The following is a 19,556-nucleotide window of genomic DNA, read 5'->3' as shown; positions in this document are numbered from 1 at the left end:
TCGACAGTGATTTGTTCACCCATCGTAATACTTATGCTATCTTGAGAGAAGCCAGTAGTGAAACCTAAGGCCCCTGGGTCTATTCTCCATCATACAAGTTACCAATCTATTTTATTTTGCAATCTTTACTTTCAATATATATCATAAAAATACCAAAAATATTTATCTTATTATTATTATCTCTATCAGATCTCACTCTTGCAAGTGGCCATGAAGGGATTGGCAACCCCTTTATCACGTTGGTTGCGAGGTTCTTATTTGTTTGTGTAGGTACGAGGTGACTCGCGCGTGGTCTCCTACTGGATTGATACCTTGGTTCTCAAAAACTGAGGAAATACTTACGCTGCTCTGCTGCATCACCCTTTCCGCTACAAGGGAAAACCAACGCAGTGCTCAAGAGGTAGCAAGAAGGATTTCTGGCGCCGTTGCCGGGGAGATCTGCGCCAAGTCAAGACATACCAAGTACCCATCACAACTCTTACCCTTCGCATTACATTATTTGCCATTTGCCTCTCCCCCACTTCACCCTTGTCATTTTATTTGCCCCTTTCCCATTCGTTTTCTTGTACCATGGCCGATTCAAAAAGGGCTAAGGGTTCTCTCCCGAGTTTTACCTTGGATAGTCCCTCTGTCCTCTCTAAGGTCATAAATAATGATGCTATGGAGAGACCTATCGGGGTTATCAATGAGAGTTTGAATAATTTCGATGAAGATGATCCCAGAATTTTTCGTTATTTACTTGATTAATCTTTGAAAGATGCTTGGGATAGGTTATTAAGGATTCGAGCTAGCTATGTGCCCCAATATCAAACTGAGGTTTACATGAAAAGATTTTATATTGGTTTACCCTCTTCATTCAACCAAGTTTTAGATTCTATCTTTGTACAAGGTTTTCTTGAGGGGGATCCCATTGATACTTATGAAAGGATGAAAACTATATTTGGGCACCCCATGTGTGAGAAGGTTGAATCTACCTCTCTTTTGTGCTTTTACCAAAATGAAATTATCAAAGAAATGAGGGCTAGCTTAGATGCCAATTTCCGTAACGTACTTAATATTTCTTCTACTATCAATGGCCACGTGCTATATCAAAATAGAAAGATAAATGCTATAGAAAAGAAAATTTCTCTTTTCTTTCCTAATACCAAAGATGGCAATACCTAGATCTATCTTGCTTTTATGCCTAGCTAGGGGCGTTAAACGATAGCGCTTGTTGGGAGGCAACCCAATTTTATTTTTATTCCTGTTTAGTAATAAATAATTTATCTAGCCTCTGTTTTGGTTGTGTTTTTTTGTGTTTAATTAGTGTTTGTGCCAAGTAGAACCGTTGGGAAGACTTGGGGAAAGTCTTTTTGATCTTGCTGTAAAAAACAGAAACTTTAGCGCTGACAAGAATTGCTGCCATTTTTTACTGGAGAGTTCTATTTAGTTAATTCTTTTTGCTGATGCTTAATTGATAAATTACTCACGTCCAGAAATTTATTTTAGAATTTTTGTGGTTCTAGAAGTTTGCGTTAGTTACAGATTACTACAGACTGTTCTGTTTTTGACAGATTCTGTTTTTCGTGTGTTGTTTGCTTATTTTGATGAATCTATGGCTAGTAAGAGAGTTTATGAACCATAGAAAAGTTGGAATACATTAGGTTTAACACCAATATAAATAAATAATGAGTTCATTACAGTACTTTGAAGTGGTGTTTTGTTTTTTCTTTCGCTAACGGAGCTCACGAGATTTTCTGTTAAGTTTTGTGTTGGGAAGTTTTCAGGTTTTGGGTAAAGATTTGATGGATTATGGAACAAGGAGTGGCAAGAGCCTAAGCTTGGGGATTCCCAAGGCACCCCAAGGTAAAATCCAAGGAAACCAAAAAGCCTATGCTTGGGGATGCCCCGGAAGGCATCCCCTCTTTTGTCTTTGTTCATCGGTAACTTTACTTGGAGCTATATTTTTATTCACCACATGATATGTGTTTTCCTTGGAGCGTCTTGTATGATTTGAGTCTTTGCTTTTTAGTTTACCACAATCATCCTTGCTGTACACACCTTTTGATAGAGATACATATGAATGAGAATTTATTAGAATACTCTATGTGCTTCACTTATATCTTTTGAGCTATATAGTTTTTGCTCTAGTCCTTCAATTATATCTTTTAGAGCATGGCGGTGGTTCTATTTTATAGAAATAATTGATCTCTCATGCTTCACTTATATTATTTTGAGAGTCCTTTAAAACAGCATGGTAATTTGCTTTTAGGAATAATAAAAACTTTCATATAAGTGCATTGAATACTATGAGAAGTTTGATACATGATGGTTGTTTTGAGATATGGAGATGGTGATATGAGAGTCATGCTAGTTGAGTAGTTGTGAGTTTGAGAAATACTTGTGTTGAAGTTTGTGATTTCCGTAGCATGCACGTATGGTGAACTATTATGTGATGAAGTTGGAGCATGATTTATTTATTGATTGCCTTCCTTATGAGTGGCGCTCGGGGAGGAGCGATGGTCTTTTCCTAGCAATATATCCCCCTAGGAGCATGCACGTAGTACTTTGTTTCGATAACTAATAGATTTTTGCAATAAGTATGTGAGTTCTTTATGACTAATGTTGAGTCCATGGATTATACGCACTCTCACCCTTGCACCATTGCTAGCCTCTCTAGTACCACACAACTTTCGCCAGTACCATAAACCCACCATATACCTTCCTCAAAACAGCCACCATACCTACCTATTATGGCATTTCCATAGCCATTCCGAGATATATTGCCATACAATTTTCCACCGTTCCGTTTGTTATGACACGCTTCATCATTGTCATATTGCCATGCATGATCGTGTAGTTGAAATCATATTTGTGGCAAAGCCACCGTTCATAATTCTTTCATACATGTCACTCATGAGTTATTGCACATCTTGGTACACCGCCGGAGGCATTCACATAGAGTCATATTTTGTTCTAAGTATTGAGTTGTAAGTAAAAAGAAGTGGGACAATCATCATTATTAGAGCATTGTCCCAGTGAGGAAAGGATGATGGAGACTATGATTCCCCCACAAGTCTGTATGAGACTCCGGATAAAAAAAAGAAAGAAAAGAGGCCAAAAGAAAAAAAAGAAGGCCCAAAAAAAGAGAGAAAAAGAGAGAAGGGACAATGAAACTATCCTTTTTCCACACTTGTGCTTCAAAGTAGCACCATGATCTTCATGATAGAGAGTCTCCTATGTTGTCACTTCCATCAACTAGTGGGAATTTTACATTATAGAACTTGGCTTGTATATTCCAATGATGGGCTTCCTCAAATTGCCCTAGGTCTTCGTGAGCAAGCAAGTTGGATGCACACCCACTTAGTTTCTTTTGTTGAGCTTTCATACACTTATAGCTCTAGTGCATCCATTGCATGGCAATCCCTACTCACTCACATTGATATCTATTGATGGGCATCTCCATAGCCCGTTGATACGCCAGTTGATGGGAGACTATCTTCTCCTTTTTTGTCTTCTCCACAACCACCATTCTATTCCACCTATAGTGCTATGTACATGGCTCACGCTCATGTATTGCGTGAAAGTTGAAATAGTTTGAGAACATCAAAAGTATGAAACAATTGCTTGGCTTGTCATCGGGGTGGTGCATGATTTAATATTTTGTGTGATGAAGATAGAGCATAGCCAGACTATATGATTTTGTAGGGATAACTTTCTTTAGCCATGTTGTTTTGAGAATACATGATTGCTTAGTTATTATGCTTGAAATATTATTATTTCTATGCCAATATTAAACTTTTATCTTGAATCTTTCGGATCTGAACATTCATGCCACAATAAAGAAAAATTACATTGATAAATATGTGAGGAAGCATTCCACATCAAAAAATCTGTTTTTATCATTTACCTACTCGAGGACGAGCAGGAATTAAGCTTGGCGATGCTTGATATGTCTCCAACGTATCTATAATTTTTGATTGTTCCATGCTATTATATTATCTGTTTTGGATGTTAATGAGCTTTATTTTACACTTTTGTATTATTTTTGAGACTAACCTATTAACCGGAGGCCCAGCCCAAATTGCTATTTTTTTTGCCTATTTCAGTGTTTCGCAGAAAAGGAATATGAAACGGAGTCCAAACGGAATGAAACCTTCGGGAGCGTTATTTTTGGAACTAACATGATCCAGGGGACTTGGAGTGGACATCAAGAAACAATCAAGGAGGCCACGAGGCAGGGGGGCGTGCCCTCCACCCTCGTGGGCCCCATATTGCTCCACCGACCTACTTCTTCCTCCTATATATATATATATCCATATACCCCGAAAACATCGAGGAGCACCACGAAACCCTATTTCCACCACCACAACCTTCTATACCCAAGAGATCCCATGTTGGGGCCTTTTCCGGAGCTCCGCCGTAGGGGGCATTGATCACGGAGGGCCTCTACATCAACTCCATGGCCCCTCCGATGATGTGTGAGTAGTTTACTTCAGACCTTCGGGTCCATAGCTAGTAGCTAGATGGATTCTTCTCTCTCTTTGGATCTCAATACAAAGTTCTCCTCGATTCTCTTGGAGATCTATTCGATGTAATCTTCTTTTGCTGTGTGTTTGTCGAGATCCGATGAATTGTGGGTTTATGATCAAGTTTATCTATGAACAATATTTGAATCTTCTCTGAATTCTTTTATGTATGATTGGTTTATCTTTGCAAGTCTCTTCGAATTATCAGTTTGGTTTGGCCTACTAGATTGATCTTTCTTGCAATGGGAGAAGTGCTTACCTTTGGGTTCAATCTTGCGGTGCTCGATCCTAGTGACAAAAAGGGAAACGATACGTATTGTATTGTTGCCACCGAGGATAAAAAGAGGGGGTTTATATCATATTGCATGAGTTTATCCCTCTACATCATGTCATCTTGCTTAAGGCGTTACTCTATTCTTATGAACTTAATACTCTAGATGCATGCTGGATAGCGGTCGATGTGTGGAGTAATAGTAGTAGATGCAGGCAGGAGTCGGTCTACTTGTCACAGACGTGATGCCTATATACATGATCATACGCAGATATTCTCATAATTATTTGCTTTTCTATCAATTGTTCGACAGTAATTTGTTCACCCACTTAATACTTATGCTATCTTGAGAGAATCCACTAGTGAAACCTATGGCCCCCGGGTCTATTCTCCATCATAAAAGTTCCCAATCTATTTTATTTTGCAATCTTTACTTTCAATCTATATCATAAAAATACCAAAAAATATTTATCTTATTATTATTATCTCTATCAGATCTCACTCTTGCAAGTGGCCGTGAAGGGATTGACAACCCCTTTATCGCGTTGGTTGCGAGGTTCTTATTTGTTTGTGTAGGTACGAGGTGACTCGTGCGTGGTCTCCTACTGATTGATACCTTGGTTCTCAAAAACTGAGGGAAATACTTACACTGCTTCGCTGCATCACCCTTTCCTCTTCAAGGGAATACCAACGCAGTGCTCAAGAGGTAGCATCAGCTTCGACCTCATGAGTTGAATTATGACACGCATGATTTGGAGTTAGCAGCCGCAGTTCATGCGCTCAGGACCTGGAGACATTTTCTTATTGGAAACCGTTATGATGTATACATGGATCATAAGAGTTTGAAGTATATTTTGACACAGAAGGATCTGAATCTCAGACAGAGGAGATGGTTGGAGCTCATAAAGGATTATGATATGAAGTTGCATTATCATCCAGGAAAGGCCAATGTCATAGTAGATGCTTTAAGCCGCAAGAGTTATGTCAATACCCTCGTAAGAGGAGGATTACCGCAGGAGTTAGTCGACGATCTCAAGGAACTTCGTTTGGAGATAGTTCCAAGAGGTTTTGTTGCAGTGATGGAGGTTCAGTCTACATTATTGGGAAAGAATCGAGAAGCTCAGAAGGATGATAAGGAAATTGCTGAGATAAAGGAGAAAATGAGCAAAGGAAAAGCCAAGGGTTTTTGTGAGGATCATGTATATGTTCCCAATAATGCGGAGATCAGGAAGTTAATACTTTAGGAAGATCATGACTCGCCATACTCGATTCACCCCAGAAATACCAAGATGTATTTGAATTTGAAGGAACGTTTCTGGTGGACAGGTATGAAGAAGGATATTGCCGAGTATGTAGCTGTATGTGATGTATGTAAGAGAGTGAAGGCAGAACATCAGAAGCTAGCAGGATTACTTCAGCCTATGCCGATACCCGAATGGAAGTGGGATAAACTTGGCATGGATTTTATCACCGAATTACCCAGGACACGATCAGGATATGATTCCATCTGGGTAGTAGTTGATCGCTTGACCAAAGTGGCTCACTTTATTCCAGTGAAAACTACATATACAAGCACAAAGTTGGCCAAGATATATATGACCAGGATCGTATGTCTGCATGGAGTTCCGAGAAACATAGTATCAGATAGAGGAACAAAGTTTACCTCGAAGTTTTGGAATCAGTTGCACTAGACTTTGGGTACCAGGCTAGAGTTCAGTACAACAACCTTTCATCCGCAAACCGATGGATAGACCGAGAGAGTCAATCAGATTCTGGAGGACATGTTGAGAGCTTGTGCGCTAGATTATGGATCTAGTTGGGATGATAATTTGCCTTACGCAGAGTTCTCATACAACAATAGTTATCAAGCTAGTTTGGAGATGGCCCCTTTCAAAGCTTTGTATGGAAGGAGGTGCAGGACACCGTTGATGTGGGATGAAGTTGGAGGCCGTTAGTTGTTTGGACCAGATTTGATTAAGAATCTGAAGAGAAGGTTAAGTTGATTCGTGATAGACTGAAGGTAGCTCAGTCCAAGAAGAAGAGTTATGCCGATGCTAAATGCAAGGAGGTAGTCTATGAGATTGGAGACAGAGCATATCTTCGTGTATCACCACTCCGAGGAGTTAAACGATTTGGACTTAAGGGAAACTTAGCCCCGAGATTTGTAGGACCATACCGAGTTTTGGAGCGTATGGGAGAAGTGGCCTACAAGTTGGAGTTACCCGAAGGATTGTCAGGAGTTCATGATGTGTTTGAGAAGTGTCATGCTGAGATGGCCGATATTCCTCTAAGAGATACAGTTCCCCTGGAAGCAATTCAGTTGGAGAGTGACCTAACCTACGAGGAGAAACCAGTCAAGATTATCGAGTTTTCCAGCCGAGTTACACGCAGCAAGGTTATCAAGTTTTGTAAAGTTCAGTGGAGCCACCATACCGAGGATGAAGCCACTTGGGAGCGAGAAGAAGACCTACGGAAAGACCGTTCACACCTATTTTCTAGCCAACCCGAATCTCGATGACGAGATTCATCTTAAGGGGGGGTAGGTTTGTAGCATCCCAATTTTCAATTTGGATGTAATACATAATTCATCATATGCATATCATATTTTATTTGCATTTTTGGTTGAGATCCTAGAAATCTTAAGCAACTCAAGGATCCAAGGAGAGAGTTGGAGGTTTCACAAAATTTCATATTTGAATTTCTCAAATTTGAAAGGAGGATCAATTCAATTTTAAATATTTTTCTCTCCAATTATTTTCAATAATAAAAATACATGAGAGAAGATAAAATGACTTCTTCAAAAGAGAGGAATATTAGAGGAGAAATTTTAAAATCAAATTATTATTTTATTTGCTATTTTATTTGAAATTAGAAAAATATGCATTTTTGAAAATTGCATTTTTAGGCCAGAAAAATGTTCACTTTGTCCTAAATATTAGGATTGGACAGTGAAAATTATTTCTGGTATTTTTAGTACTTTTTTATGTTTCATTAGGATTTTTCTTTCGGGCGAATTTTTTTTTTTAAAAACTCCGTCGCCCGACTAGGCCGAAGGCCCAGCCGAGCCGGCCCAGCAGCCCGCGCCGCCTTCCTCTCGCGCATGAGGAGTCCCGCCGCCGCCGGAGTCCGAGCCGGACTTCGGGTACGCCACCGCCGCCCCTCCCACAAGCCACGCCCCCCGCCCTTTATAAAGCTGCCCCAACCCCCCTCCACCTCCCCACCCCGCCCGCACCACCACCGCCGCCGCAGCCGAGCCGCGCCGCCACTACTGCCCGTCGTCATCGCCCCGCCGCCGCTTCTGCCCGTCGCCGTCGCCCTGCCGCCGCTGCTGCCGCGCGCCGCCGCCATTGCCCGTTGTCGTTGCCACGCCGGAGTTCGCCGCCGTCGCCGGACTCGCTAACCGTCGTAGCTAGTTTTCGATAAAAACCGCCCCGAACCGGTACAAAACCATCCCAGTTTTTCTTTTGGTTTTTCCGGTTTTCCCGATCTAGTTATTTTGCGAGCGTTCTTTAGATTAGCTTCTTTAGCGAACGGTTTTCGTCGGTTTAGTTCTGTTAGCGAATGTCCCTTCGTTAAGTTTTTCTTTTTATTTTATTTTTGGACATGGACCTATCCGCGAATACTTTTGTCACAGATTAGTACCTGTTCTTCAAACCCTCGCTACTTTTTGCTCGTTCGTCCAAATCCAGTGAAACCAACGCAAAAATCTTCGTCTTGTTCCCCTCTTTACAGATGATCAACTTGAACATGGTTTTGACAATTTTAAATTTGGTTTCAAGCAGATTTGAATTCCAACTTTTTTATCATAGTTTGAGTTTCGTAACTCCGATTCGATTGATTCTTTTTGCAAATCGAAGCTCTTCAGTTGAACTTTCAGTTTGGATATTTTATGTTGAGTTTTACCCTTGCATATTATGCTTGAGTTCTTATGTATGCTATTGTTTGTTTATGATAGAGTTTTCGGAGTGCAAAGCGTGCTACTACGAGTCACTAGGGTTTTCAGAATGTCAGCAAGGCAAGTAACACTTTGATCATATCCCTTATTACCTAGTTTTTATGCATTAGTTTCAATCCTCAAATACTGCATGGTTAGGACTTGATAACATGTGGGTATTGGGATGTAGTTGATGAGGTAGAACCTATTGTCTTGTATTCAGACACTGGGTGTTATTACGTTATGCTTATATTGCTATGCTATGCTCGTAGACGTGGTTTGGTTTGAGTGATCCATGACAGATGTGAGTGTTTTAATTAATGGTTAAACATAAGGTGGATACTCTAATACACATCTGGGTGGATTGGTTGAGGCACCCTGGAGCACCAAGTGGTTGTCTAGGCACCTGGAGAAATCCAGCGTTACCCTGGGATATCCCAGAGTACCCGTGTGATCATCCTATGGTTTGCCACCCAGGTTCAAAGGGATCATAAGATTATTCATGCTAGAAACTTCCGTGTGCAGCCACAAGCCATTATGGGCTCTGGCATAGTTGAGTAAGTTATGGGAATCCTTTCCATGACGGGCTAGCAGATGTAGGGGATTGTAGGTGTACCAGCCTATCTATCGGTTAAGGGGACCTCTTCGGAAAGACTGTGTCTCGAGCATCCGTTTCTCAAACATCATGTAGTGCGAGTAATCTGACGGAGGAGATCGTGTCTTGTGGGGAAAAGTGCGCAAATCTCTGTAGAGTGTATAACCTAATCATGGTTAGCTGTGTTCCCGGTTATTGACATCTTGAGTATCTAGTACTTGAATTATTGATTTGATCTCATCACTCTACTTAATTAATTTGTTGGGTTGTGATGTAGGGTGGAACCCTAGACGGCCGATCTTTCATGAAAGGAGCAGATCCCGCGATGAACACGAATAACATGAGGGGAAATCAAAAAGGGGCACAAAGAGAAACACTCAAACCAACAAGATTAAGTCACACATGTGCTAGATCCTCGAAACACGAGAGGAGATACAAGATCCAAAGTCAACAAGGGATGATACAAATGGTAACCGGTGTTCTCCGTGAGGAGGTCTTGATGGTCTTCTCCGTGAGGAGGTCTTGAATCCAAGTGGATCTTCTCCGAAGAGGGGCCGCGGTCTCTCTCAAGGAGTAGATCCGATATGGATGAGCAAAGCTCTATCTCAAATGAGCTTAACCAATGCTAACCCTAAAACGTAGGTAGGAGAAGAGTATATATAGTCTAGGCAGGCAAAGGGGTACACAGGCCTCGGGCCCTTACACCGTGCGTAGACAGGGGAGGCCAGACGTCCGTGCGTCGGGCCGGATGTCCGGGCGTTCGCGGAAGGCCGGATGTCCGGGATGGCGGGGGTTTCCTTGTGTTCTCTCTTGTAGCTTGTCCGGATATCTGGGCGAGAAGCTGGATTTCCGGGCCGGGGCCAGATGTCCGGGCTGAGGCGGATGTCCGGTGCCTGTAGATGTCCAGCGATTGGGAGGTTGCTATAGCTGATGTCTCCAGCGGCCGGATGTCCGGGCCATGGAGATGCCTTCTTCTCCTTTCGGTGTTCCTCTTCATCCGTGGACTTGGCGGCTTGTCCGTCTTCACGTGCATCTTCGGGAGGGCTCTCTTGGTACCTAATCATGCACAACATCTCAGACTTAGGTAGTATCCATGTCTCGAGAGGATCATGTGTAATGTCACTAAGGAGAGAAGTCACCTCGTGTAACGCCCCGGACACACCTGCCGGTGGTCGTTACTCCTGGTGGGATCTAGACTAGCCCCATAGATCAATACTAGTCTTTTATGTGCACTTTGTCCTCACTCATGTGCACCCGGGAGCAACTTCCCGGTCGGTCACCCATCCTGTCACTACTCCAAGCTGAGAATGCTTAACTTTGGAGTTCTGTCCGAATGGGCTCCCGGAAAAGAAGGAATTCCTTATTGATACGAGTAGTCTATCATCCCTAATAAGCCAGGCTATCACATACACCCCCACTCAGAGGAACCGACGTCCTCGTCGGGCCACATGAACGTTCCCTCTTGGCACATACGTCTGTGCATCCAGTCCGGTACATGTGCCATGTCGGGTGCCATGACGGGTCACAAACATCATGAACAACATGACCACGCACCTGTCCGCAAACATCCATGTAACCGTGAGGGTCGGCTCTGATACCAACTTGTAACGCCCCGGACACACCTGCCGGTGGTCGTTACTCCTGGTGGGATCTAGACTAGCCCCACAGATCAATACTAGTCTTTTCTGTGCACTTTGTCCTCACTCATGCGCACCCGGGAGCAACTTCCCGGTCGGTCACCCATCCTGACACTACTCCAAGCTGAGCACGCTTAACTTTGGAGTTCTATCCGAATGAGCTCCCGGAAAAGAAGGAATTCCTTATTGATATGAGTAGTCCATCATCCCTAATAAGCCAGGCTATCACACCTCGGTCTCGAGAGCTCTAGCTTGTGCTCGTGTCATGGGTCCTCTTGGCACTTCGTGAGGCGATGGTAGGTCCATGAGGATGACCGTAGGATGCTCCGCATCATCTCGCCTGCCTTGGGGGAGATCCGACCTCGGATCGAAATCCTCATCACCATGGTAGGGCGAGAGATCCTTGATGTTGAAGATGTCGCTCACGGAGTACTTGTCGCGCGGGAGGTCAATCTTGTAGGCGTTTTTGTTGTAGCATTCAAGCACCTTGAAGGGTCCATCCACTCGCGGTCGAAGTCCGGACTTGGGTTCGGTGGGGAAGCGGTCCTTGCGAAGGTGTAGCCACACAAGATCTCCAATGTTGAATATTATGGGGTGCTTGTTGATGTTGCGCTTGGTCGGAAGTCATTGTACTTGGTGCTCGATGGTTTGCCTTGTATCTTCATGCACCTTCTTGAGATGGTTCACACGTGCACTTGCGTCCATATTGATGCGCTCTTGTAGTGGTAGCGGTAGAATGTCCAAAGGGGACAATGAGTTGAATCCGTAGACGACCTCGAAGGGGGACTTGCCGGTTGTTGAGTGTCTTGCGCGGTTGTAGGCGAACTCGGCGATAGGTAGACACTCCTCCCACTCCTTGATGTTCTTCTTGATGAGAATTCGAAGTGGAGCGGAGAGTGTGCGGTTGGTCACCTCCGTTTGGCCGTCGATTTGAGGATGGTAAGCCGTGGAGAAGAGTAGCTTGATTCCGAGCTTGGAGCATAGGGTCTTCCAAAAGTAGCTAAGGAATTTGACGTCGCGGTCTGAGACAATCGTCTTTGGCACTCCATGTAGACACAATATTTCCCTACAAAAGAGATTGGCAACATGTGAAGCATCGTCTATCTTGTTGCAAGGAATGAAATGTGCCATCTTAGAAAAACGGTCCACAACAACAAATACCGAAACCTTTCCATTTCGAGTTCTAGGCAATCCAAGTACAAAATCCATGCTAATATCTTCCCATGGTTGGTATGGAATTGGTAGAGGCATGTAAATGACATGGGATTGAGCTTTAGACTTAGCTTTGCGACATGTAGAGCATCGGTTGGTGAAGCGGTTGACGTCGCGAAACATCTTGGGCCAATAATAGTTCTTGGAGAGCATAGCGAAAGTCTTGTCGTGTCCAAAATGTCCCATTAGTCCTCCTCCATGAGATTCCTGCAAAAGCAATAAACGAAGAGAAGACTCGGGGATGCAAAGTTTGTTAGCTCTCATAAGATATCCATCTTTGATGTAATAGCGTTCCCAAGATGTATGCTTCAAACACTTGGCATAAGGAGTAGAAAAAGTTGGTTCATGCGCATACAAGTCTTTTATGTGCTCAAAGCCACTAACATCCAATTCAAGTTGAGTAACAAGCATGCATATGCGGGAAAGGGCGTCCGTCACAATATTTTCCTTACCTTTGATGTACTTGATGACATAAGGAAAAGACTCAATGAATTCACTCCACTTAGAGTGACGCTTGTTCAACTTGGTTTGACCCTTAAGGTATTTAAGCGTTTCATGATCAGTATGAATGATAAATTCATGAGGGCGAAGATAGTGTTCCCATTCATGCAAAACTCGCACTAAATCATATAACTCTTTGTCATAGATGGGTTAATTGAGTTGTGCTCCGGAAAGTTTCTCACTAAAGTAAGCTATGGGGCGCTTCTCTTGTGGTAACACACCTCCTATGCCACTACCACTAGAATCACAATGAATCTCAAAGGGTTTTTCAAAGTTGGGTAATGCAAGCACGGGAGCATGGGTAAGAAAATTCTTAAGCTCATTGAAGGCGGTATATTGGGATGGTCCCCAAACAAAAGGCACATTTTTCATGCTCAAAGCATGCAAAGGTGAAGCAATGGTCCTAAAGTCCTTCACAAATCTACGACAGAAACCGGCTAGACCAAGGAAGCTACGCACGTGATGCAAGGTGGTTGGTTGTGGCCAAGTTTGAATAGCATTGATCTTAGAGTCATCAACATGAACACCCTTAGAGGAAACAACAAAACCCAAGAAAACGAGCTTATCAACGCCAAAAAGGCACTTTTCCATGTTAGCAATGAGACGCTCTTTTCGAAGAGTTTGCAAAACGGTTCGAACATGGGTGACATGATCTTTGAGAGATTTGCTATAAACAAGGATATCATCGAAGTAGACCACAACAAATGCACCAATGTAAGGGCGAAAGACATAATTCATAAGGCGCATAAAAGTACCCGGTGCTTCAGATAGACCCATAGGCATGAATAACCATTCATACAAACCGAACTTTGTTTTGAAAGCGGGTTTCCATTCATCACCCTCTTGTATGCGGATCTGATAGTAACCACTTTTAAGATCAAATTTTGAAAATATGGTGGCACCACTAAGTTCATCAAGCATATCATCAAGGTGTGGAATGGGATACCTATAGCGCACGGTGATAGCATTAATAGGTCTACACTCGGAGCACATGCGAAAGCTACCGTCTCATTTTGGCACAGGAATGACTGGAACGGCACAAGGACTCAAACTTTCGCGCACATGTCCATGGTCTATGAGATGCTTTACTTGCCTTTGTATTTCTTTGGTTTCTTCAGGGTTGATGCGGTAGAGAGCTTTGTTCGGAAGAGGTGCTCCGGGGATGAGGTCGATGCGGTGCTCGATGCCTCGTAGTGGAGGTAGTCCCGGAGGTAGCTCATCGGGGAAAACATCTTGGAATTCCTGCAAAAGAGAAGACAACACTAAAGGTAGAGTGTGAGAGGTGTTAGCTTTTGGTGCATTGTCCTTGCACAAAAGGACATAGTGTAGGACACTAGATGGGTTCTCACACACTCCTCTTATCTCACTTTTGGTGGCAAATAGAACTAAGTTCTTCTTTTCGCTCATCGTGGAGGCATTCAATTTGGGCTTGTGGCGCTCACTCTCTTTTTCGTGGTTTGCTCTCTCACCATTCTCTCCATGATGGTTGGCTTGCTTGTCGGCGATCACATGGCTTGGAAACATAGGGCGAAGTACGAACTCCTTTCCTTTCATCTTGAAGATGTAGTGGTTCGTTCGGCCGTTGTGGATGACACCTCTATTGAATTGCCATGGGCGTCTAAGAAGAAGGTGGCAAACAGTCAATGGAACGACATCACATTCCAAAGTGTCTTCATAGGCGCCAATTTTGAAGGAGACTTGTACTCGATGCTCAACTTGGATAGTGCCGGAGTCGCTAAGCCATTGAAGTTTGTAGGGATGTGGGTGCTTCGTCTTGGGCAATTGGAGCTTGGAGAAAAGTTCGTCACTTGTGAGGTTATGACAACTCCCTCCATCGACGATGACCTTGACGGACCTTCCATTGATGCCAGCCTTGGCATGAAAGATATGGCATCTTTCGTCTTCTTCTTGGTGATGTTGAACAGTCAAGACCTTGGAGACAATGAGAGCGAGACTTGAATCTTCATCACAAAAGACTTGTTCCTCTTCATCATACACTTACAGGTGCATGGCGACTTTCTCAAGTGCTTTTGTTTCTCCTTCACTCATGGACTCGTATGTACCATCGCCGTTGAGGATCATGGTTTGCTTGTTGGTACACTCAAAGGACTTGTGGCCTCGTCCTCCGCATGTGAAGCATTTGAAGGAACTTGTCTTGACGGTCTCATCGGTGGGGGTAGATGATGATTAATCTCTCGGCTTGAAGTTGCTCGTTGTAGGAGGATGACTTGGGGTTGATGAAGCTTTCTTGTAACTCGATTTGTCGACGTTGCTTGTAGAAGGCTTTGTTGAAGTAGAAGGTGTTGGAGTCGTTTAAGCTTGGTTGTTGGAGAAGCCGTATGACTTAGATGAGAACTTGGCATACTTGAAGTCTTCTTGCACTTGACATTCCGCTTTGGTAGCTTGATGCACTAGCTCAATGAGGTTCGAGTATGGTTGGAAGTCGGCGATCTTCTTGATGGGATGACTGAGTCCATTCAAGAAACGTGCCATAGTTTGCTCATCATCTTCCGTGACATTGGCTCATATCATTGCAATCTCCATTTCCTTGTAGTACTCTTCAACGCTCCTGGTTCCTTGCTTGAGTAGTTGGAGTTTCTTGAAGAGGTCGTGGTTGTAGTAGGTAGGCATGAAGCGTGCTCCCATGACTTCCTTCATTTGCGCCCAAGTAGTGATGGGTGGTTCACCTCTTGCCTCACGGCACTCAATGACTTGTTCCCACCAAATGAGGACATAGTCTTGGAACTCAAGGGATGCCATCACGATCTTCTTCTCTTCTTCATAGTTGTGCAACCAGAACATTTTGTCGACCTTCAATGCCCATGAAAGGTACTCTTTGGGATCGTTGCTTCCATTGAAATTGGGCATGGTGAACTTTAGCTTGCCGTAGTGTTGCTCTTCATTGTGTTCAGGATGGGGATGATGACATCCTTGACGAGGAGGATCATCTCTCACAATTTTCTCTTGCCGTGGAGGATTTCCATTGTCATTTTGTTCTTGTTGAACTTGATGTTCTTGGCGAGCTTGTGGAGGAACTTGTCGAGCTTGACGTTGCACGCGAGCTTGATATCTTCGTTCGTGAACTTCTTCGCGAAGTGCTTCTTCATATTCACGAGCTTGTCGGCCTCGGTTGGCTATGGCTCGACTTGAATCTCGGAGGGCTTGTTGCGCCTCAAGTGCTTGAGCATCTCACAATTGTTGCTCTTGACGTTGTGCCTCAGCATCTTGTGCTTCTTGGTGTAGACACGCTCGCTCTTCCTCTTCATATTGACGTTGTCATTTCCGTTCTCGTGCTTGCGCAAATGTAGCTTGGTTTTGATGGTGTCAGTGCTCTTGAGAGTCGGTGTCGCGTAGATTATTGAGGCTTGCTTGACGATCGTTCCGCGCGGCACGGCGAAGAGTGTTCGATGTCAGTGTACTTGAACCTGAGAGGGTGAAGTCGGAGTGTCGACTTGAGCGGCTCCGTCTTGATGAGGACGAAGTGGGAGAAGAGCAGTTGAGCAACAAAGCACGAGTCTTGTCCATTCTTGCGTCGTTCTCTTGCTTGTGATCATTGAGCTTGTGGTCGAAGTAGTCTCTTGTACGTTGCTCGGAGAGTCGCAAGTCGGTGGCGAGGTTGTCGATGCGTTCACTCATTGCTTGTTGCTCTTGATGCAAAGCATGTTGTGCACCAAAGAGGTGGCTCTTTGTGACGTAGGAGTTCATGTCGTCGTCTCGCCCGATGAAGAGTGGGTTGCTAGAAGTACTTGGCCTATCCATCATTGCAAGATAAATATGTGAGTGGGAGAAAGAGAAGACGTATACCAAATGTACCTTGACCAAAGTTGAAGGTTGATCAATGATCACTCCAATGTGGAACAAGGAAATAGCAGAATTGGTACCAATTCTTGTCGGTTTCTCACACCTACACAAGTAAAAAGCTTATGGTGGATCTTGGTTAGGATGGTGGCAGAAAATTTGATGCAATTATTAGTGAGCTTCAATAATGTTGGAAAAGATTCGCAAGTTTGCAATGCAACAAGTAGACCAAGCAATATAAGGAAGACGGAAACACACACAAGGGTCATGCAACCAAGGATGAGCCAAAATGTGGAATCCACAAAAATGCTCTTGTTGCACAACACTAGAGAGACGCTAGCATGATTTGCACAATAGGCGGATACGAAGACTTGTGCACAACCTACTAAGCAAAAATGCAACGACTTCTATCCCAAGTATGCTCTATGTATGGTGTTTTGATGATATGATCCAAGATGATCTACTATGACAATCTTAATGTTGTATGATGTTATGGTTCTTGCTTAAAAACTTGTTTGGATCTTTGTTGTTTGAGCTCTTTTCTCATGCAATGCTTCACGAACCAAGATAGCAATTGTGTATGCAATGACGACCTTGTGACACAAGAGAGGATTCCAAGATATGCACCAATGATGTGTGTATGCTATGGGAAGTATGATCACTAATGTCCACAAGTCATGTTGCCGGCAATACTCAAAGGCTAGTCTCGATGGGTAAGCGACGCAAAGGAGTAAGGCTACGATGGCTATCAATGTAATGGCAAGAACGAAGTATCACTATAGCAAGATGAGGTTACTGCTTCTTGCTTACGGTATGGCGTCAAGATGGTGTAGTGGTTGTTGTCGATGACGCGTCCATGGAAAAGATGAGCGGCGGTGATGTTGATGTCGAACCGTACCTAAATAGCCTAAACACAATAGGACACGGAACCGCTACTCAAATTCTCAAAGCAAAACGGGACAAAATTGTCGGAGTTGGTAGTGGTAAGCGATGGTGGTGTATGTGCTATATGGCAGTGCTTTCCGGAAGTGGTGGTGGTATGCGGAAGTGTATGTGGGCTCCAAAACAAAATTTGGCGAAAAATGGACGGAAAACGGGGCGGTGGATGGAGATGTTTCTGCTAGGGGCCGGATGTCCGGGGGTGATGGCCGGATGTTCGGGGTGCCGGATGTCCGGGCTGTCGGGCCGGATGTCCGGGCTCTAGATCCGGACGAACTCCGCGTGTAGGGAGGAAATCCGGGCAAAATTCGGAGGAATTTGTGGATGGTAATTGGGTAAAAGTGGAAGGAAATCTAGCTCTACCTACAACACACGAAATCCGCAGATCAAATCCAACAAAACTTCATCACACCAAAAAATCACAAAAAAAATTGGGGCTATTTTTGTGGGGAAATTTTCGAATTAGGGACAAAATCAACAAAAACAAGGCTAGAAACACAACAGGGAGGCTCTGAAGTCGTGATCAACGTGGCTCTAGATACCATGATGTAGGGTGGAACCCTAGATGGCCAATCTTTAACGAAAGGAGCGGACCTCGCGGTGAACACGAAGACACGAGGGGAAACACGAGGGGAAATCACAAAGGGGCACAAAGAGAAACACTCAAACCAACAAGATTAAGTCACACATGTGCTAGATCCTCGAAACACGAGAGGAGATACAAGATCCAAAGTCAACAAGGGATGATACAATTGGTAACCGGTCTTCTCCGCGAGGAGGTCTTGATGGTCTTCTATGTGAGGAGGTCTTGAATCCAAGTGGATCTTCTCCGAAGAGGGGCCGCGGTCTCTCTCAAGGAGTAGATCCGATATGGATGAGCAAAGCTCTATCTCAAATGAGCTAAACCAATGCTAACTGAGGGAGTCCTGGATTAGGGGGTCTTCGGACAGCCGGACTATATCCTTTGGCCGGACTATTGGACTATGAAGATACAAGATTGAAGACTTCGTCTCGTGTCCGGATGGGACTTTACTTGGCGTAGAAGGCAAGTTAAGCAATACGGATATGTATATCTCCTCCTTTGTAACCGACCTTGTGTAACCCTAGCACCCTCCGGTGTCTATATAAACCGGAGGGTTTTAGTCCGTTGGACAACAACAATCGTACCATAGGCTAGCTTCTAGGGTTTAGCCTCTCCGATCTCGTGGTAGATCAACTCTTGTACTACTCATATTATCAAGAACAATCAAGCAGGACGTAGGGTATTACCTCCATCAAGAGGGACCAAACCTGGGTAAACATCGTGTCCCTTGCCTCCTGTTACCATCCGCCTTAGACGCACAGTTCGGGACCCCCTACCCGAGATCCGCCGGTTTTGACACTGACATTGGTGCTTTCATTGAGAGTTCCACTGTGCCATCACCGTAAGGAAGGATGCCTCGTCTCATTATTAAAAACAACATTACTGCCGGGGGAGCCCTGGCTGTCGGCCAAACTCTCCGGCTAGGCAGTTTCATCATGACCGCCCGTTCGGCTGCTGCACCGACGATGACTTCTCGGGTCATCGAAAACAGCCTCCACGTCGGCCCGGAATTTGCCGAGCAGATGGATCCAATGGAGCTCTCATCCCTAAACGAGCTCTTGGATCGCATCGCCGCCTTGGGAGTCACTACGGACTATGATCGGATTGGGCTTAAACCCGATCAAAGGGAGATTAACTCTCCACCGGTCACCCATCATATTACGGTGGTGGAGGAACAACGCGGCGATTCTTCCTCTATCTTGAGGACTAACTATGTCTGGATTCCCGAGCTCTCCGAGCCGGATACCCGTTTACGGGAGGACATCACCCAAGCCCTGAACCTAGAGTCAGTCGGTGGGCCAGACTTATCGGGCAACATCCCGAAACCCGAACTTCCAAGATTGGAAACTCCTCGGCCCCTGGGTCTCAGATCGGGTAAGGGTTTGGACTCAAAGCCACCCACCCACCCAAGCATAAACGATCTTTCCCACATCAAGCAAGCGCCCCAGGAAACAGTACATCATTATTGGGCCAGATTCCTCCTTGTGATGAACAAGGTTAAGGACTGTCGCGAGGAAGACGCGGTCTCATTTTTCTGCAATAATTGCACGGACAAGGGAATCCTTAACGCCATAAGTT

The sequence above is a fragment of the Triticum urartu genome, chromosome 1A, assembly GCF_056163025.1.
Source record: "Triticum urartu cultivar PI428250 chromosome 1A, HENAU_Tu73, whole genome shotgun sequence".
In the NCBI taxonomy this organism is placed as follows: Eukaryota; Viridiplantae; Streptophyta; class Magnoliopsida; order Poales; family Poaceae; genus Triticum; species Triticum urartu.
This window is presented reverse-complemented; position numbering follows the sequence as displayed.